Source organism: Myotis daubentonii, chromosome X (assembly GCF_963259705.1).
Source record: "Myotis daubentonii chromosome X, mMyoDau2.1, whole genome shotgun sequence".
NCBI lineage: Eukaryota > Metazoa > Chordata > Mammalia > Chiroptera > Vespertilionidae > Myotis > Myotis daubentonii.
The window spans coordinates 83,108,178-83,126,125 of record NC_081861.1 but is presented as its reverse complement, the minus strand read 5'-3'; positions in this window follow the sequence as shown (position 1 = coordinate 83,126,125).

The following is a 17,948-nucleotide window of genomic DNA, read 5'->3' as shown; positions in this document are numbered from 1 at the left end:
CTTCTACTCTTCTTTTTGGCACGCCTTAGTCCTGCCAGGCTTTCAGGAGAGTGTTGAATTTCCCTGCGATACACTGTCCCTCCATGCTGTAAACCACAGTCCTGATTTTAAGGTAGGCTGTATTTGTTTACCAGACTGCCTTTATTTGTGATCACAGAAGAAACAGTTCGTGGCTCTGCCTCTGGGTGGCAGTGTGTCTGGATTGACCTCCAAGGCTATAAGTCCTCTCTATCAGTAGGGTTATTATTCTCTATGGTACTTGAAACTGATTTGGGAAAAGACCATTGCCCAGAGCTGGTTCTCTAATCCTTACTGCCAGCTCTGTTTCCCAGGCTCCCCAAAAGGAACTTTCCCCTACAGGCTCTGGGGATGACCCCAACTGGGGAATCCCATGCACTGGGTTTAGTAATCAAACACACGATCTAAGGGGAACTGGAACAAGAGCCTGATACGTTGTGCGAATTCGCAAGCCTTCACCTTCCAGGTCTGCGCACAGTCTCAGCGTGCCCACTCGCCCCTGGCACCAAGCAGACAGCACACTGGCAAAGCCCAAGGCTGCTTTTTTACATCCAGTCCAGCTATGGGCTTATTTTTAGCGTTCCCTTCTGCCAGCAACCCTGTGGGGACCCTTCCCCACTCGAGGGTCCCGCTGGTCCCAATGGCCACAGACTCTGTGGGGCGCAGATTTCGCACCTTGCGGGAGAGCTCGGTCCTCTCTCCAACCCGAACAGCAAACTGCACCTTTAGGGGAAGTCTAACCTTTCCTTGGGAAGAAGCAGTGCTTGTCTGAGTTCACGAAGTCCCGCTTCTTGAGATCCCTTGTTTCCAGGTTAGAAGCTGGTATCTGGATGCCGGCAACGGCCACTTAAAATGGTGTGGTCTCCGCTGCTACACTGACGCACCGGGAGAGGTTTCAGCCGCAGTCTCCAACCCTCATTTTTTTTTTCTGGGAGTTCTCAGTCTTTCCAGGCTGCAGACAGTCTCTAAGCTGAAAATCCTCTGCCTATTCGGGCTGTATGTTACCCGATTCAGGTGCTCACCCTTATCTGCTCCAGGACAAGACACAAGACACCTTCGTTTATAACTCCGCCATTTTCTCTTCCTCCAATGGGTGTTTTATTTTAGAATAGTTCCAGATTTACAGAAAAATTGTGAAGATAATAACCATGTACACCATACCCAATTTCCCTTATTACTAATATCTTACTTGTGTATGGGGCAAATGTAACAAAGATGTGAATCATCAGTGAAACAGTTAGAGTGAAACCTCACTTATCTAGTATCTCCAATATCCAGCAATGCTGTATTAGACCAAGTTGTTAAAGGAAAACCAGGACCAGTTGCTGCATAAAACTTCAGATCTTGAGCTGCCCATCCTTTCAATAGTTTAGCAATATTCAATAGTCTACCATGTAAAAAGGAAATCAAATTCATTATTATACACGGCCAGCCCTATCAAAACTCCTTGTTCAACATGACTGCGACCACAACCATCCATCCCACCCCCACCCCAATACAAACATAAATTCACTTTTGGACTTGCAGTTTTTTCATCCATCCTTGTGTTTGGAGTCTTATTCCTTATCTCAACTAGTCTGCACTCTCGTCTTATTAAGTTTCACTATCTTGAGGCAACAGACACTACTCAAAGGATGCTGGCCTCTATATATACTCTTTAGGTTAATGGGAAGCCACTCACTTCAGCTCTGGTTGCCCCAAATCAGTGGTGGCCATGGTGTGGCTTGACATCACAAAGCCTCAGCTTGACCATCCAGGAAGGGCGGGGTGGCAGAGGATGCAGAAATCTCAGACACTCTGTTTATAGAACAGAGACCTTCCTATTAACTCCTAAAATTTTTCCCAAACTGATCTCTCTCTCTCTCGCTCTCTCTCTCTCTCTCTCTCTCTCTCTCTCTCATTTCTTCTAATTCAATTATAGTCCATCATATGGCAGGGAGGTGGTGTTTCCTCTTAGAAAATTGCCATACTCCCCCGTCATTTCAGTGGTCCATTCCACTATGTTCAGATATGAACATTTACTAGGATTTGAGTGTTGTTTTAATAGATGTTTTATTTTAGAATAGTTCCAGATTTACAGAAAAATTGTGAAGATAACCATGTACAACATACCCAATTTCCCTTATTACTAAAATCTTACTTATGTATGGGGCAAATATAACATGAAGTGAATCATCAGTGAAACAGAGTGAAATCTCACTTCTCTAGTATCTCCAATATTCAGCAATGCTGTTCCCCAGCAAGTTCTTAAAGCAAAAACTGGACCAGTTGCGGCATAAATCTTCAGATCTTGAGCTGACCACACTTTCAATAGTTTAACAATATTCAACAGTCTACCATGTAAAAAGGAAATCAAATTCATTATTATTCATGGCCAGCACTAACACAACACCATGTTCCACATGACTGTGACCACCACCATCCATCCCACCCCCTCCTCAATACAAACATAAATTCACTTTTGGACTTGCAGTTTCTTCATCCATCCTTGTGTTTGGATTCTTATTCCTTATCTCTACTTGTCTACAATTTCGTCTTATTAAGTTTCGCTATATTGAGGCAACAGACACTACTCAAAGGGTCCTGGCCTCTATATATACTCTTTAGGTTAATGAGAAGCCACTCACTTCAGCTCTGGTTGCCCCAAATCAGTGGTTGACATGGTGTGGTTTGACATCACAAAGCCTCAGCTTGACCATCCAGGAGGGGCGAGGGTGGCAGAGGATGCAGAAATCTCAGACACTCTGGGTATAGAACAGAGACCTTCCTCTTAACTCCTAAAATTTTTCCCAAATTGTCCTCCCACTCTCTCTCATTTCCACTAGTTCCATTATAGTCCAGCATATGGCAGGGAGGTGGTGTTTCCTCTAAGACAATTCCCATTCCCCCCCGTCATTTCAGTGGTCCATTCCACTATGTTCAGACATTAACGTTTCCTAGTATTTTGAGTGTTGTTTTAACGGGTGTTTTATTTTTGAATAGTTCCAGATTTACAGAAGTATTGTGGAGATAAAAACCATGTACACCATACATAATTTCCCTTATTACTAATATGTTTCTTATGCATTGGGCAAATGTAACATGAAGTGAATCATCAATGAAACAGTTAGAGTGAAACCTGATTTCTCTAGTATCTCCAATATCCAGCAATGCTCTTCTAGACCAAGTTGTTAAAGGAAAAACTGGACCAGTTGCGGCATAAAACTTCAGATCTTGAGCTGACCATCCTTTCAATAGTTTAACAATATTCAATAGTCTACCATGTAAAAAGGAAATCAAATTCTTTATTATTCACTGCCAGAACTAACACAGAACCCTGTTCCTCATGACTTTGACCACCACCATCCATCCCACCCCCCCTGTTATGGGTTGGCTCAGCGAGATAGACCACCAAGTCATAATTTATATTTAGGAACCTTTATTAAGCTGGCCACCTGTCTGTAGTCCCAGCACACCACCAAAGCAAGGGCAGAACTGCAGCAATGACTGCAAACATTACGGCCTATTTATTTGCAAAAACTACAAAGTTACAAAGCCTTCTTTACGTAATTTGTTCCCAACACAGTATAGCTTTATCACCTTCCTATCTATGTATTCCGGGAACAGAGAGCACAGTATATTGAGGAGGGAACAGGAGACCATATCTCAAGGCCTGACCTGATGTCAGTACCTTCCTATCTGTCTGTTCCAGGATCAGACAGTACATTGCATCCCAATATACAGCCCAGTACATTCCCTCCTGGTGTAATTGGGAATCAAATCTTTGATTCAGTGTCCTCCTCTAAGATTCTGGAGTGTTGGGTGTATGAAAACATTAACTTTACAGCCTGTATCCAAAAGCTATTTTAGGTCCCCATGGGCTGGCGAGGTCGTGGCTGCAGGTGGAGTAGGGCTGGGGCTCCCAGATCTTTGTGACTCAGGGGAACCAGGTGGTTTAGCTGGGACTGGGTGCTGTGCCTGGCTTGGCCTCTCTGGCTTGTCTGTGGGACACAAGGGGCCAATCGGGTTGCACCACTGGGAAAGAGTTCGGCTTTGAATGTTGAAGAGCTGGCCAGGGTCTTGGCCGCTTACATAGAGTCTTAGTCCCCACGTCATTTTCCCCCTTCCCTTTGGTCAGTCCACCAGGCAAGAAGCATGAGGAGGACGGGGTTACAATTTCTGATCGTGCAGTTCTTCTTCGGGGCCCCAGGACGAACCTCTCTGTTCAGACTGAGGAGCTTGTCAGTGGGAGGTTTTTTCCATGGGGCTAGGGTGTCACAACCCCAAGAGGCACAATAGAAGTCACCCTCTCCTCCACAGTTCCTACCCCCTTCCCGGCGGCAGACATAATGTCCAGTGTGCCACAATTCTTGCTCTAGGGTTAGGTCTCCGCACCCGAAATCCCTGGCTTTGGTGATCCAGGGATGGCCCCCCGAGCCATACCCAGTCAATGCAGTTTTGCTAGGGGAATTTCCCCAGTTTTCTACAAACATTTACAGAGATCTGTCGGAATGACAGGCGTCCCTGTACCAAAAACAGAGCCTATAACAGTCCCATCAATAGAACCTGTGACCTCCCAAGAGTAATTTCTGGCCGAATGGGGGTTTCCCAGTCCCGGCTGCAGGCAGATGAGGAGAGTTAGGAAGAACACCGAGTGAGTCTGACCTTCAAAGGGTCTCTGGTCGTCTGGACCCGCCTCCCCTCGACGCTGTCCTTCGTTTTCTTAACCTGCGTAGGATGGATCCAGTGCCTCTTTCCTGCGACTTTGATGGCGGTTGGAGTGCTCAGCACCACCTGGTACGGTCCATCCCAGCTAGGTTCCAGGCTGCTAGGGTCGTGGAGCTGCACCTAGATGAGATCTCCCGGTGAGAAGGCAGGCTGTGTTAGACTGGATCTCAGCAAGTCCTCCTCCCGTACGGCTCTCACCACCCGTTGTGCCATGAGGCGCTGCTCTGCAAAGCCTGTAAGGACTGTGCTGTCTCTGCCTTGGTTGGGTATGCCTCAGGCCAGCCAGAGAAGGTATCAATGAAAACCAGCAAGTATTTATTTATACTCTCCTTGTCCTCCTGGTATCTCGGGGAAGTCCACTTTCCAGTGTTCTCCAGGGTTCTGTCCTCGGAATCACTGCCCCAGCGCGGCTACAACAGGGGGGCCCTTGGTTTACCCGGGCACACACTTGGCACCCCCTAGCCACATATTGGGATATTTTTCTGGAGCTCTGGGATGTAAAATTCTCTTCCCAGTAGTTCTGATAGCTTCGTTCCCCCCAGGTGGGTGCTCTGGTGGGTCTGGGAAGCGCTGGTCCGCCCCAGGGCTTCTGGCACTATAGGCCTACCATCTGGCAGGATGAGCCATACAGCCTCTCCTTCCTGGGCCCCTAGTTTCACAGCTAGCCCCTGCTTCCCCATCACATAAGTAGGCTTCTCTGGGAGCCTTCGTGCTGGCAGGGCTACGAGAACTTCTCGTGGCCCTACTGATCTTTTTGACACGTCCCTGCCGGTTTGGTCTGCAAGTCGAACTCCCTGTGCTTCGGAACTATCACCCTTATGTTGCCCTCGGCAATGAATTACTACCACTTCTTTTGGCCCCCATATGGATTCCAGGAGGTGAAGTATCTCAGAAGCATTTTTAATGTCCTTTGCTTCTGAGGTCAGGAGGACTCTTTCCTGATATAGGGTCCCATGCACGTGTACAGTGGCAAAAGCATACCAACTGCCTGTGAAAATGTTCACTCTTTTTCCTTTTCCCCAACAGAGGGCCTGAGTGAGTGCTATAAGTTCTGCCTTTTGGGCTGAGGTGCCTCATCCTAAGGCCTGTGCCCAGAGAAGGTCCTTTTGTGTCACCACTGCTGCCCCCGCATACCGGGAACCTTCCTCTACGAAGCTGCTGCCCTTGGTGTAGAGGGTCTCATCTGGATTCTGCAGGGGCTGGTCCACAAGGTCCTCTCGGAGGGAAGTGAGGGCAGTCAATGTCTCCTCCCAGTCATGCAAAGGGGCCTCTGCCTCCTCGTCAGGGAGGAGTGTGGCCAGGTTTAAGGCAGTTGTTTTCAGGAAGCTGACTCGTGGTGGGTCTAGCAGTAACACCTGGTACTGGGTAATGCGGACTTTGGACATCCATCTCTCCCGGAGGCTCCTTAATAAGGCCTCAACTGCATGCGAGGCAACTACCTGGACATTTTGGCCAAAGGTTAGCTTTGAGGCTTCCTTTACCAGGAGGGCAGTGGCTGCAATGGCTCTCAAGCAGTTGGGCCATCCCGAGGCCACCGGGTCAAGTCTCTTAGAGCGATAAGCTGCGGGGCATTTCCATGGTCCTAGGGGTTGTGTGAGGACCCCTTTAGCCACCCCTTTGTTTTCAGCTACATATAGCTGAAAGGGTTTGGTTAGGTCTGGCATGGGGTGTGCCGGGGCGCTTATCAGGGCTTCTTTCAGTCTCTTATAAGCCTCTTCCTCCTTTTCTGTCCCGACCAGGGCGGCCTCCTTTCCCCCCGTTGCAGAGTATAGTGGTCTCACAATTTCTGCAAAACCTAGTATCCATAGCCTGCAATAACCCACTGCCTCGAGGAACTCCCGGAATTGCCTTTTTGCTGGTAGGCCTGAGGATAGACCAAATGGCCTTTATTCTGCTACTGGATAAAGTTCGCCTACCCCTTCTATGTTGTAACCCAAATATGTTACTCGGGTAGTGCATAGCTGAGCTTTCTTGGTTGAGACCTGATACCCCAAATGATCTAGGGTTATCAGCAACTCTCGAGTGGCCTGTCTACAGTCCTGTTCCTCCTCCGTGGCCAGTAGCAGGTCGTCTACATATTGGAGCAGAGTCACCCGTGTATGGTCCTGAGGGAACTCCCGGAGTTCTTGGTTTAGGGCCTCTTCGAACAGAGTGGGTGAGTTCTTAAACCCTTGTGGCAACCTAGTCCAAGTTAACTGTCCAGACTCTCCCTCTGTCGGGTCCACCCACTCGAAGGCGAAAATAGATTGACTCTGCTTTGCCAAGGGAAGGGAGAAAAAGGCATCCTTGAGGTTTAAAACAGTACAGAACCAGTGTTCTTGCTAGAGGAGGCTGAGAAGAGTGTAAGGGTTCGGAACCATGGGATGGATAGTCTCCACCCTTTTGTTTACTTTCCTTAAGTCCTGCACCTGCAAGAAATCCTCTGTTCCTGTTTTCTGTATTATTAACAGGGGAGTGTTCCAAGCAGATTGGCAAGGAATCAAGATTCCAGCCTCTTTCAGCCTCTTAATGTGCTTGGCGATTCCCACTCTTGCTTTCTGGCTCATTGGATTTTTCCGGACTCTGACTGGGGTGTTACTGCTGGTTAGCTGGACTACAATTGGAGGCCGGTGTTTAGCTGACCCTGGCGGATTGTCCTCTGCCCAAACTCCCAGGATAGCCTGTCTTAGTTGTTGGATATAGGCATCTGCGGAGACTACCCCAGGCTCCTCCTCATGTAGTAAATATTCCTCTTGTAAGGGCAATGTCAGAAGATAGATCCCCACAGTCCCTGGGTCTTGCAACTTGACCTCTGGCCCTGGCCCTTCAAAAGAGATTTTGGCCCGAAATATACTCAGCAAGTCCCAGCCTAGCAGAGGGTAAGGGCACTCTGGCATTACTAGGAATGAGTGAGTCACTGATCCGTTTCCTAGGTCGCTGATCCGACATTTAGTCCATGGGTAGGATTTCACTTTTCCACTTGCCCCTTTGATGGGGATTTTGTTCTTAGAGACCGGACCCACTGGCTGTTGCACGACAGAGAAGGTGGCTCCCGTGTCCACAAGGAAGTCCACCTTTTGGCCCCCCACTGTCAGAGTTATCCTGGGCTCTTGGGGGCCAGCTGAGCCCTGAAAACCCTAATCCACCTCCACCACCAGCATGGGAGTTGGTTCCCCCGAATGTTCAGGGCACTCCCTTTTCCAGTGTCCTTCCTTTTTGCAAAGTGCACACTGATTTCTTCCAAGCCTGGGTTGGACTCCTTTTCTCCCACGAGGCTTTCCTTTATTCTTATTGTCACTCCAGCCCCTTGGGCCTTTTTCCTCGTTCAGGGCAATTAGGACCTTGGCCATCAGGGTGTTTAAATGTGCCGTCGGGTCCTCCCGATTGTTGAAAACCTTCTGGGCTACCTCAACCAACTCAGAGATTGATTTCCCCTCAAAGCCTTCTAACTTCTGCAATATTTTCTAATATCTGGAGCCGACTGGGAAACAAATGCTACAATGACAGCCCTCCGATTTTCTGGGGCATCAGGGTCAATGGCAGTATACACCCGATAGGCCTCGCACAGCCTCTCCAGGAAAGATGCCAGGCTCTCATTAGGCCCCTGGACTGTCTCTGTCACCTTAGAGAGGATTTTGGGTCTCCCAGCAGCAGCTCAGAAACCCCCCAAGAGAGCCTGGCGATACCAATCGAGAGCCTCTTTTCCCCTCTCACTATTGGGATTCCAGTCAGGTCGCATGGAGGTAAACACAGCCTCTAATCTATCTTGGTTAGAGGTAGGCTGCCCATCCGGACCCAGTACAAATCTCCTCCGTTATGCCTTGACTCTCTCTCTCTCTCCTCTGAAGTGAAAAGAGTTTGCATCAACTGTTGGCAATCATCCCAGGTAGGTTGATGCGTAAAAAACACAGACTCTAAAAGAGAGATTAACCCCTGTGGGTTCTGGGAGAAAGAAGGATTCTGGTTCTTCCAATTGTACAGGTCAATGGTAGAAAAGGGGACATAGACCATGAAAGGATGCCCGTCTGGACCCAAATCTAAAGGGCCTGCCTGCTGTAGTGGCAGCATAGGAACTGCAGGACTGGCAGATTCTGCTGGGTCCTGCAGATTCTTCCCCTCTCTCTCTCCCTCTCTCTCCATATGCTGTTCCTTGCCTAGTGTGAGGAGGGGAGAACAAAGCCAGGTCCTGGACTGGTGTTTTCGGAGGAAAGGAAACAGGCTGTGGAGGAGACAGTGGTTACTGGCCAGGGTCTTTAGCCATCGTCGGGCCAGCGGGTGGGGGAGAAAAAGGTGGAGGCCTGACCCTGGGGTGTGCCTCTTCACTTGGACCCTGGAGAACAGGGGGAGTTTTGTTCTTCTAGGCCGAAGCCAATAGGACTGTCTGTCTCTCTCCCAATTTTCCCCTCGGGAGGCAAGCCGTCATCCACCGGGGTTTCTTGGACAATATGTCAACACAAACCTGAATATAAGGAATTTGATTAGGATGCCCTGGGCGGCCGTATGTGACGTAATGGACCCGGTAGGCAGTGGTCAGATCAAAAGACCCTGCATCAGGCAACCCCTCCTGGAAAGTGGGCCACTTCCGTTCACAGAATCGCTGTACATCACAAAACATTAACATTATAACTTTGAAATCTACCCCAGAACTTCAGTATCTTTCACTTCACACAGACTCTCATACTTACATTCATACACCAGAGAGTCCGAGTTTTGACTTCTACCAAATGTTTATTCAGAGTTTAAACAATCCAACCAATTCCTGACTAATTGCCTAAGGGAGCTCTATGGCTTCCTGGGAGGTGCTCAAGCTGCCCTTCCACTCACTCAGAGTGGGCCAGACTGGTAAGGGGTCGACGAAGATGACTGACCCTAACCGATTTGACAAAGACAAAGACAACAAAGAACAAAGACAAAATAAATCAGCGAAATGCAACCTAAGGTTGCCCGGAACCTGCAGCTCGCTCCTTGAAGTCCTGAAAATTTTTCAAAAAACATTGCAGCAGGGTGTACGCAGAAGCAAACAGCTTTTTGATAATAAACACCAAGACAAACAAATACCAGACAGACAAGACCAGTGCAGCCTACAGCCGCACAAACCGGGACCCCAGCCACCGTCGTGGCTGCGGGTCAGGACCCGGAGTACTGCTGCATCCAGCCCTCCATATAGGTCCTTCCTTGGGACATGCCAATTCCATTTTAATTACCGGTCCTTAGCTCTCTCAAGAGTCCAGGTGGCTCGGTTTCCGAATTGAAAGTTTTGGGTGGATAGGAGGCCTCCTTGGTAGTCTTTCTACACAGGTGTGGGGTATCTTGCTGAGTTCCAGGCAACAAGTGGGGGAGAGCAACCGGCCCTAAAAAAGGGGTACCTCTCTTCCCTGCCGGGTATCTCGCTGCGGCCTCCAAATGTTATGGGTTGGCTCAGCGAGATAGACCACCGACTCAGTATTTAAATTTAGGAACCTTTATTAAGCTGGCCAGCTGTCTGCAGTCCCAGCACCCCCCGAAGCAAAGTCGGAACTGCAGAAATGACTGCAGGCATTACAGCCTATGTATTTGAAAAAACTACAAAGTTACAAAGCCTTGTTTAAGCAATTTGTTACCGACACAGTTTAGCATTACCACCTTCCTATCTATGTTTTCCGGGAACAAAGAGCACAGTACTTTGAGGAGGGACCATGAGACCATATCTCAAGGCCTGACGTGATGTCAGTACCTTCCTATCTGTCTGTTCCAGGAACAAACGTTACAGCACGCCCCGATATGCATCCCAGTACACCCCAAATAAAAACAAAAATTCACTTTTGGACTTGCTGATTCTAATGGATGATTTATTTTAGAATAGTTCCAGATTCACAGAAAAATTGTGAAGATAATAACCATGTACACCATACCCAATTTCCCTTATTACTAATATCTTACTTTTGTATGTGGGAAATGTAACATGAAGTGAAACATCAGGAAAACAATTAGAGTGAAACCTCACTTCTCTTGTACCACCAATATCCAGTAATGATGTTCTAGACCAACTTGTTAAAGGAAAAACTGGACAGGTTTTGGCATAAAACTTCAGACCTTGAGCTGACTATCCTTTCAATAGTTTAACAATATTCAATAGTCTCCCATGTAAAAAGGAAATCAAATTCTTTCTTATACACTGCCAGCACTAACACAACACCCAGTTCCTCTTGACTGAGACCACCACCATCCAACCCATACCCCCCAATACAAACATAAATTCACTTTTGGACTTGCAGTTTCTTCATCCATCCTTGTGTTTGGAGTCTTATTCCTTATCTCTACAAGTCTACACTCTCGTCTTATTAAGTTTCGCTCTCTTGAGGCAACAGACACTACTCAAAGGGTCCTGGCCTCTATATATACTCTTTAGGTTAATGAGGAGCCACTCACTTCAGCTTTGGTTGCCCAAAATCAGTGGTTGCCATGGTGTGGCTTAACATCACAAAACCTCAGCTTGACCATCCAGGAGGGGCAGGGGTGGCAGAGGATACAGAAGTATCAGACGCTTTGCTTATAGAAGAGACCTTCCTCTTACCTCCTAAAATATTTCCCACACTGACCTCTCTCTCTCTATCTAATTTCCACTAGTTACATCATAGTTCAGCATATGGCAGGGAGGTTTTGTTTCCTCTAAGGAACTTGCCGTACTCCCTGTGTTTTCAGTGGTCCATTCCACTATGTTCGGTATTACCATTTCCTAGTATTTTGAGTGTTGTTTTAAAGGATGATTTATTTTAGAATATTTCCAGATTACCGAAAAATTTTGAAGATAATAACCATGTGCACCATACATAATTTCCCTAATTACTAATATGTCACTTTGGTATGGGGCAAATATAACATGAAATAAATCATCAGTGAAACTGTTTGAAACCTCACTTCTCTAGAATCTCCAATATTTAGCATTGCTGTTCTAGACCAAGTTGTTAATGGAAAAATTGTACCAGTTGTGGCATAAAACTTCACATTTTAAGCCACCATCCTTTCAAAAGTTTAACAATATTCAATATTCTACCATGTAAAAAGGTAATCTGATTCTTTTTTATACACTGCCAGTCCTAACAGAATACCCCGCTCCTCATGACTGCAACCACCACCATCCAACCCAACCCCTCAATACAACCTAAAATAAACATCAGCTTCTTTCTTCCTCGCTCATTTGAGAAAGTGTTGAGGAAAAAATCCCCATTCAGTCATCTCCTTGTACGTATTCTAAGTGACTGACTCACTATGTAATGGCTTCCCTGGCGCACCAATTAAAGAATTCTGCATTTCTTCCTTCTCACATGCTTTCCCCCTCCTTAGGTTGCTCCCCATCATCTGAAACCTCGCAAAAATACGAACACATTTCCTTTATACCCTTGCTGGTATTTATTCAAGGAGACCATTAATGTTTTCATCTTCTCATAAGGCCCATTTCTGAAGCATATTTGATAGAGGGATAAACATTTTTAAGTGTGTTCCTCTGGGAGACCCTGTGTATCACCTCTGGTAGATGAACACTCCAGCACTTCTTCTGCATTTGTTGGCTTGCTTATTGGAGGTTTTCCCCTTCCTGTAGTAAAATACAATTATCTGATTCTTTCTGTCTTTCTCCCTCTTGTCTTCATTTAGCTTAAAGTCCAAATTTACCATCACTGCTATCTTGCTTATGTGAAAGGACAGAACAGGACTGATAGCTTTGTCCTTATCCCCTCTTCTAAGAAAAAGCCGCAGCATGTATCAGTTTCTCAGCCTGCCCTTATCTCAGCAAATGGAAATGCGGGGGAAACTAGCCAAAGGCCAAGAATATGCTAGCCACCCCATGTCTTTGTGTAAGAAGAACCCTAGCTGCAACCAGCCCTTGAGTCACTAGCCCCCTGCCCTCACTCAACAAACTGGAATAGACCAAATCAGTGGTCAGAGTGTGCCCTCAGCCCCGACCCCAAGCCCTATGAATTCTTTGTTCTCTTGGGACTCTGCGCTCTCTCTTGCATCCAGTAATGGAGGCAGTGGGAGGACCAAGTCCCAAGCTTGAATAGAAGACTTTATGCTTTTGCATCGGACACGGCTCCCTAGTGGTCTGTCTTGGGGGATCTTGAAATCTGGGCCTAACATTTGGGGGCTCGTCCCTGACACCTGAGACTCACAAGGGACCCTGATTCAGAGTTTATGAGTGACCTCGGTAAGTGTCTGTGTGTTTTCTGTTGTGTTCTTTGAGTTCTTTCCTGTGTGAGCTCACTTATGAAATCTGTAATGCCTGTAATGGACTAGGTGGATGCAGTGGGGGCCCACGAGTGGGAGGAGTTTTGGGATGCCCAGATCCTCCATCTGGAGGGGCCAAGAAACCCCTGAATCCGAGATGAGTGGTGCATGGCCATCGTCTAATCTAATCTGTAGTTTGCTTCCGTTGAGTCACAAGTTTGTTTTGGTTTTGCTTCCATAGAGTTGGAAGAATGTATTTGTGTTTTTTTTGTTTGTTTGTTTGTTTGTTTTCTGTTGACTTACTGGACGGACGTTATGGGAAAGACTCAAACTACTCCTTTAAGATTATGGTCATTTTAAAGTCAAGGGTGGGCCAAACCTGCTTGCCAGCCTCAGGTGTGGTTTTCCAGAACTGCTGGGAACTTAGGACCTTGAAGCTTACTGAATTCAAATGATACAATACTTATGTCATGCATTTTTGATGTTTATTCTTAAAAATGTTACTGATTGAGAAATGCGGAATATTTGCTAAAAGTTTAAGGTTCAGATTGAATTTAGAGAAATTGTGTGTTGTGGTAGCTAAATGCCTTTGCTGAATGAATGTTTGGTGAAAGTATGTGAGTGTGGGGAGAGGGTGCCTGCCCTCTCCTATCCTTTGTGTGGCTCCACGACTTAGGTCAGGCGGGCAATTGAGTAAGGATCTGTGAAAACAGGTCACCACCTCCCTTGTCTGTCTCTCTTCACCAATCATCATGAGGTCGGGACAACGTAAACCTGCTATTCTTAATTACATTTAAAAAAAATTAAAGGGGTACAATAGAGATTGTGTTACTATAATGAATGCAGAAACATTGAGAAAGCATGATTAAACAGGTGTTTGTTTGTGTGGGGTAGCCAATTTTCCTACCGAGAGGGGGGACTGGAAGCAGTCTTAATTCCTCCAGTAGGTTCTCACCAAAAGGTTGGTCGAGAATTCTTTTCTGGGACATGGGTACCAGGAGTGCCCCCATGCTCTTCTGTGGAGTTGTGCATTGTTTTGTTTATCTGCCCAGCTAGAGACTGGGCTAGTCTACGGAGAGAGTGTGAATATGAGTGTTTGTATATTTTGGCTGCTCATTACTAGTCTGTGAGAAGTAGAAGTTACTTTGATTTATTTTGCATTTCTGTTAATTCATCGTCCTGAACATTTGGACAGGACCCACGATGATCCTGTCCTTAGCAGTGCCAAGAGAGAAAGGATGGAGACTTTATACCCCAAAGCCAAAGGCCCCAACATCTGTGCTTGACAGGCCCCTATCAGTGGACTTGGGCAGTGTTACAGTTATCTGCCAAAATTCCCAAGATTGTAAAAGTACTTGATCACTGAAAAGGTGTAATGTGGATGTTTATTTGATGTTTATTTGTCTACTTAGGTATAAATATTTGTAGATAAATGGAACCCCCGTTAATTATCTGGTGTATTCTGGAGCAGCCTATTCAGTCTTGACAGAGCCAATGAGACCAGTAACATCTAAGAAGACAGCAGCTCTAAGAGCCACCAGACAAACTGCCTTTTTCCTTGTACATCAAGGAGGACTGTGGACCTCAGAAAGAACATGGTAACTCATTCGTTTTTAGTTATGCCAGAATGACTGTACCCCTTACTTGGACGTGATCTCTTACAGAAATGACAAGCCACCCATAAGCTTGTTTGAGATGCCCTGGAAGTGCCACCTCGGACTCTGTACATCTTTCCATCATGGGGACTCAGTGTGGGTAAAGAAGTTCAGGCCCCCAGGAATCACCCCAACTTGAAAAAGTCTATACCTGAAGAAAATTGTAAAATAGGCTCAGATGATGCCTGCATCTTCATAAACATGGCTTCAGAAAGACAAGGACAATTTTACCTTATATAGAAAGGTCAAAGATTGGATTTAGTCACCTACCTAATATGTTTGTATAGCCCTGCCATATCTCATGTTTAGTAGCGTAGGATTTATCTGCCTGAAGTGGCCATGGTGTCAATATTATGTTTCATTGTATTAATATGTTATATTAACCTTCAATTCTCTTACAGGTTTAAATGTAGCTGTAGCTGTGGACCAGTGATGGTCTACAGTCCTTGGTAGTTTTTGGGAATAACTGGCAATTGTCCAGTCTCCCACACTGAGGGACATTGTTATAGCTATATGATAGCAGTCCTGGAAGGGGACTATATGGGATGAACTCCAAAAGTAAAGGATGTCTGGCTGCCAAGAGGGCAGATTCCAAACTGGACAAAAAAGAAAACCCATAAGGTTTTGGTCTCTATTGAGAAACAGCTAAAAGTTTGCAGCCTGTGTAATGTCTTGCAGGCCTGCATGACCATGCCCATGTCAGGAGTGGTACAAACCTCGGCAGTAGAGAGCTGGGAAAAGCCTATTTAGAATGGAAGGTCTGAGGCATAGTTATGCATTCTTAAAGGACTGACAAGAAAAATCAGAAGATGTTAAAGCAGATCAGTATGTTTTTCTCCTTATATAATTCCTCTGAAATCTGGCAATGATTAATAAGTCATGGCAATACATTTCTTGGCATGAAATCAATAAGACCGGTTTGCAGTAGTGATTTTATTAACCGGAAACTTTGGAGTATCATGTTTTAAAGAAACCTGTCTGAGCTCTGAAGACTTCAAGCCAATAAGAGTGCCATGGAGAAAGCCTGGTATCCTGCTTGGGAGCCCTGAAGATGGCTGGTGCTGGAGCTTCAGGCACATGCCCTACCATCACTGGCGGTTGGTAAGAGTAGAAGGCGAGCAATAAGGACGCCTCTGCATCCATGTGGAACCCCCACACACTCTGGACCGCAACGAGTAGCAGGGCTACTGAGATAGGCCTTAAAGCCTAGAGCATGGGCTCAGGTGGAGTTGCTACAGGTGAGGGATTCACCTAACGCAGAAGATCCTGCAGGCAGGCCTGATGGCAGCTGGTTGGCTTGGCTTCCTGGCCCAATGGGGCACATCAAGATTAAATCATGAAATTCCAGCAAAGGTAGACAGTCACCATTCTTGTTGTGTTTATGCAAACATCAGGCCAAATTGAATACAGTAGATGAACTCATCTTGATTTGGCTTTTTGATAGCCATAGAGGAATTTTAAGAAGAAAAACTTTATTTCGATGGAGGTTATTAAAACTGAAAGGTTTTCTTTCCCTTCCAACAGACCATTTGTTATAGTTAGTCTCTGCTGGGTCACAAGCCCAGATCATTCTGTGCCCAGGACAGCAGGCAGCCTGACTGGAAGGTGACCTATGACTAGACACACCCGCTGAAGTTCACCCTTAAGAAGACAGCGGACGTCGGCAGTCCCCATGTAATACTTCAGCTGCTGTTGACTTATGGTCCTTGCATTATTAACAAACTAGTCCAATTTGTCAAGAAGTGTATAAAAGTAGTTCAGTTGATAGTTCAGTCCTTCTCATATTTGAGCTGGAAGTTCTAAGAAAAGGGGGGATTCTTTCTGTCTTTCTGCCTCTTGTCTTCATTCAGCTTAAAGTCCAAATTTACCATCGCCACTATCTTGGTTATGTGAAAGGACAGAACAGGACTGATAGCAGTGTCCTTATCCCCTCTTCCAAGAAAAAGCCGCAGAATGTATCAGTTACTCAGCCTGCCCTTATCTCAGCCAATGGGAAAGAGGGGGATACTGGCCCAAGGCCAAGAGTATGCTAGGGAACCCCCAGTTTTTGTGTAACCAGATCCTAGCTACACCTTGCCCTTGCGTCTCTAGCCCCTGGTCCTCACTCAACCAACTGGAATCGGCCAAAATAGTGGTCAGACTGTGCCCCCACACCCCAACACAAAGCGTTATAAATTCTTTTTCCCTTGGGACTCGGGCTCTCTCTTGCATCCAGTAATGGAGGCAGGAGGGGGACCAAGTCCAGGGCTTGAATAAAAGACTCTATGCTTTTTCATCGGACTCGGCTCCCTAGTGGTCTGTCTTGGGGGATCTTTAAATCTGGGCATAGCATATGTAGTTTGGAAATAAGTTAAACACAGAAAGACTTTGGTTTTGAGCAAGAAATTGGAAAATGATTTGGAAATGTGCTTGGAATTGAATGAGAATTGATCGAATAAGGAAGTGTGTGTGGCCAAAAAAGCACAAGGACAGAATCTTGGGTGAGAAATTACTGGGGAAGGGGCAACATTTGAATAAGGTATTCTGACCTTATCCACTTCTTTGACATCCAGTTGAGAAACTGACTTCTATTTCACTTTAGGACTTGCAGTTTCTTCACCCATCCTTGTGTTTGGAGTCTTATTCCTTGTCTCCACTAGACTAAAATATCTTCTTAGTAAGTTTGGCTATCTTGAGGCAAGAGACACTACTCAAAGTGTCCTGGCCTGTATATATACTCTGTAGGTCACTGAGGAAACACTCAATACAGCTCTGGTTGCCCAAATTTAGTGGATGCCATGGTGTGGATTAACATCACAAAGCCTCAGCTTGACCATCCAGGAGGGTCGGTGGTGGAAGAGGATGAGAACTCTCAGATGCTCTGGTTATAGAAAAGAGACCTTCCTCTTACCACTTAAAATTTTTCCCAAACTGATCTCTCTCTCTCTCTCTCTCTCTCTCTCTCTCTCTCTCTCTCTCTAATTCTCCCTCTCTTTCTCTCTCTCCCTCTCTCTTTCTCTCTCTTATTTCCTCTAGTTCCACTAAAGTCCAGCATATGGCAGGGAGGTGGTGTTTCCTCTATGCAACTTCTCAAACCCCACTGTCATTTCAGTGTTCCATTCCACTATGTTCAGATATTACCATTTCCTATTATTTTGAGTGTTGTTTTTATAGATGTTTTATTTTAGAATAGTTCCATATTACAGAAAACTGTGAAGTTAATACGCATGTACACCATATTAATTTCCCTTATTAATAATATCATACTTGGGTATGGGCAAAATGTAACGTGAAGTCAATCATCAGTGAAACAGTTAGAGTGAAACCTCATTTCTCTAGTATAACTAATATCCACCAATGCTGTTCTATACCAAGTTGTGAAATTAAAACTGTACTAGTTGTGGCATA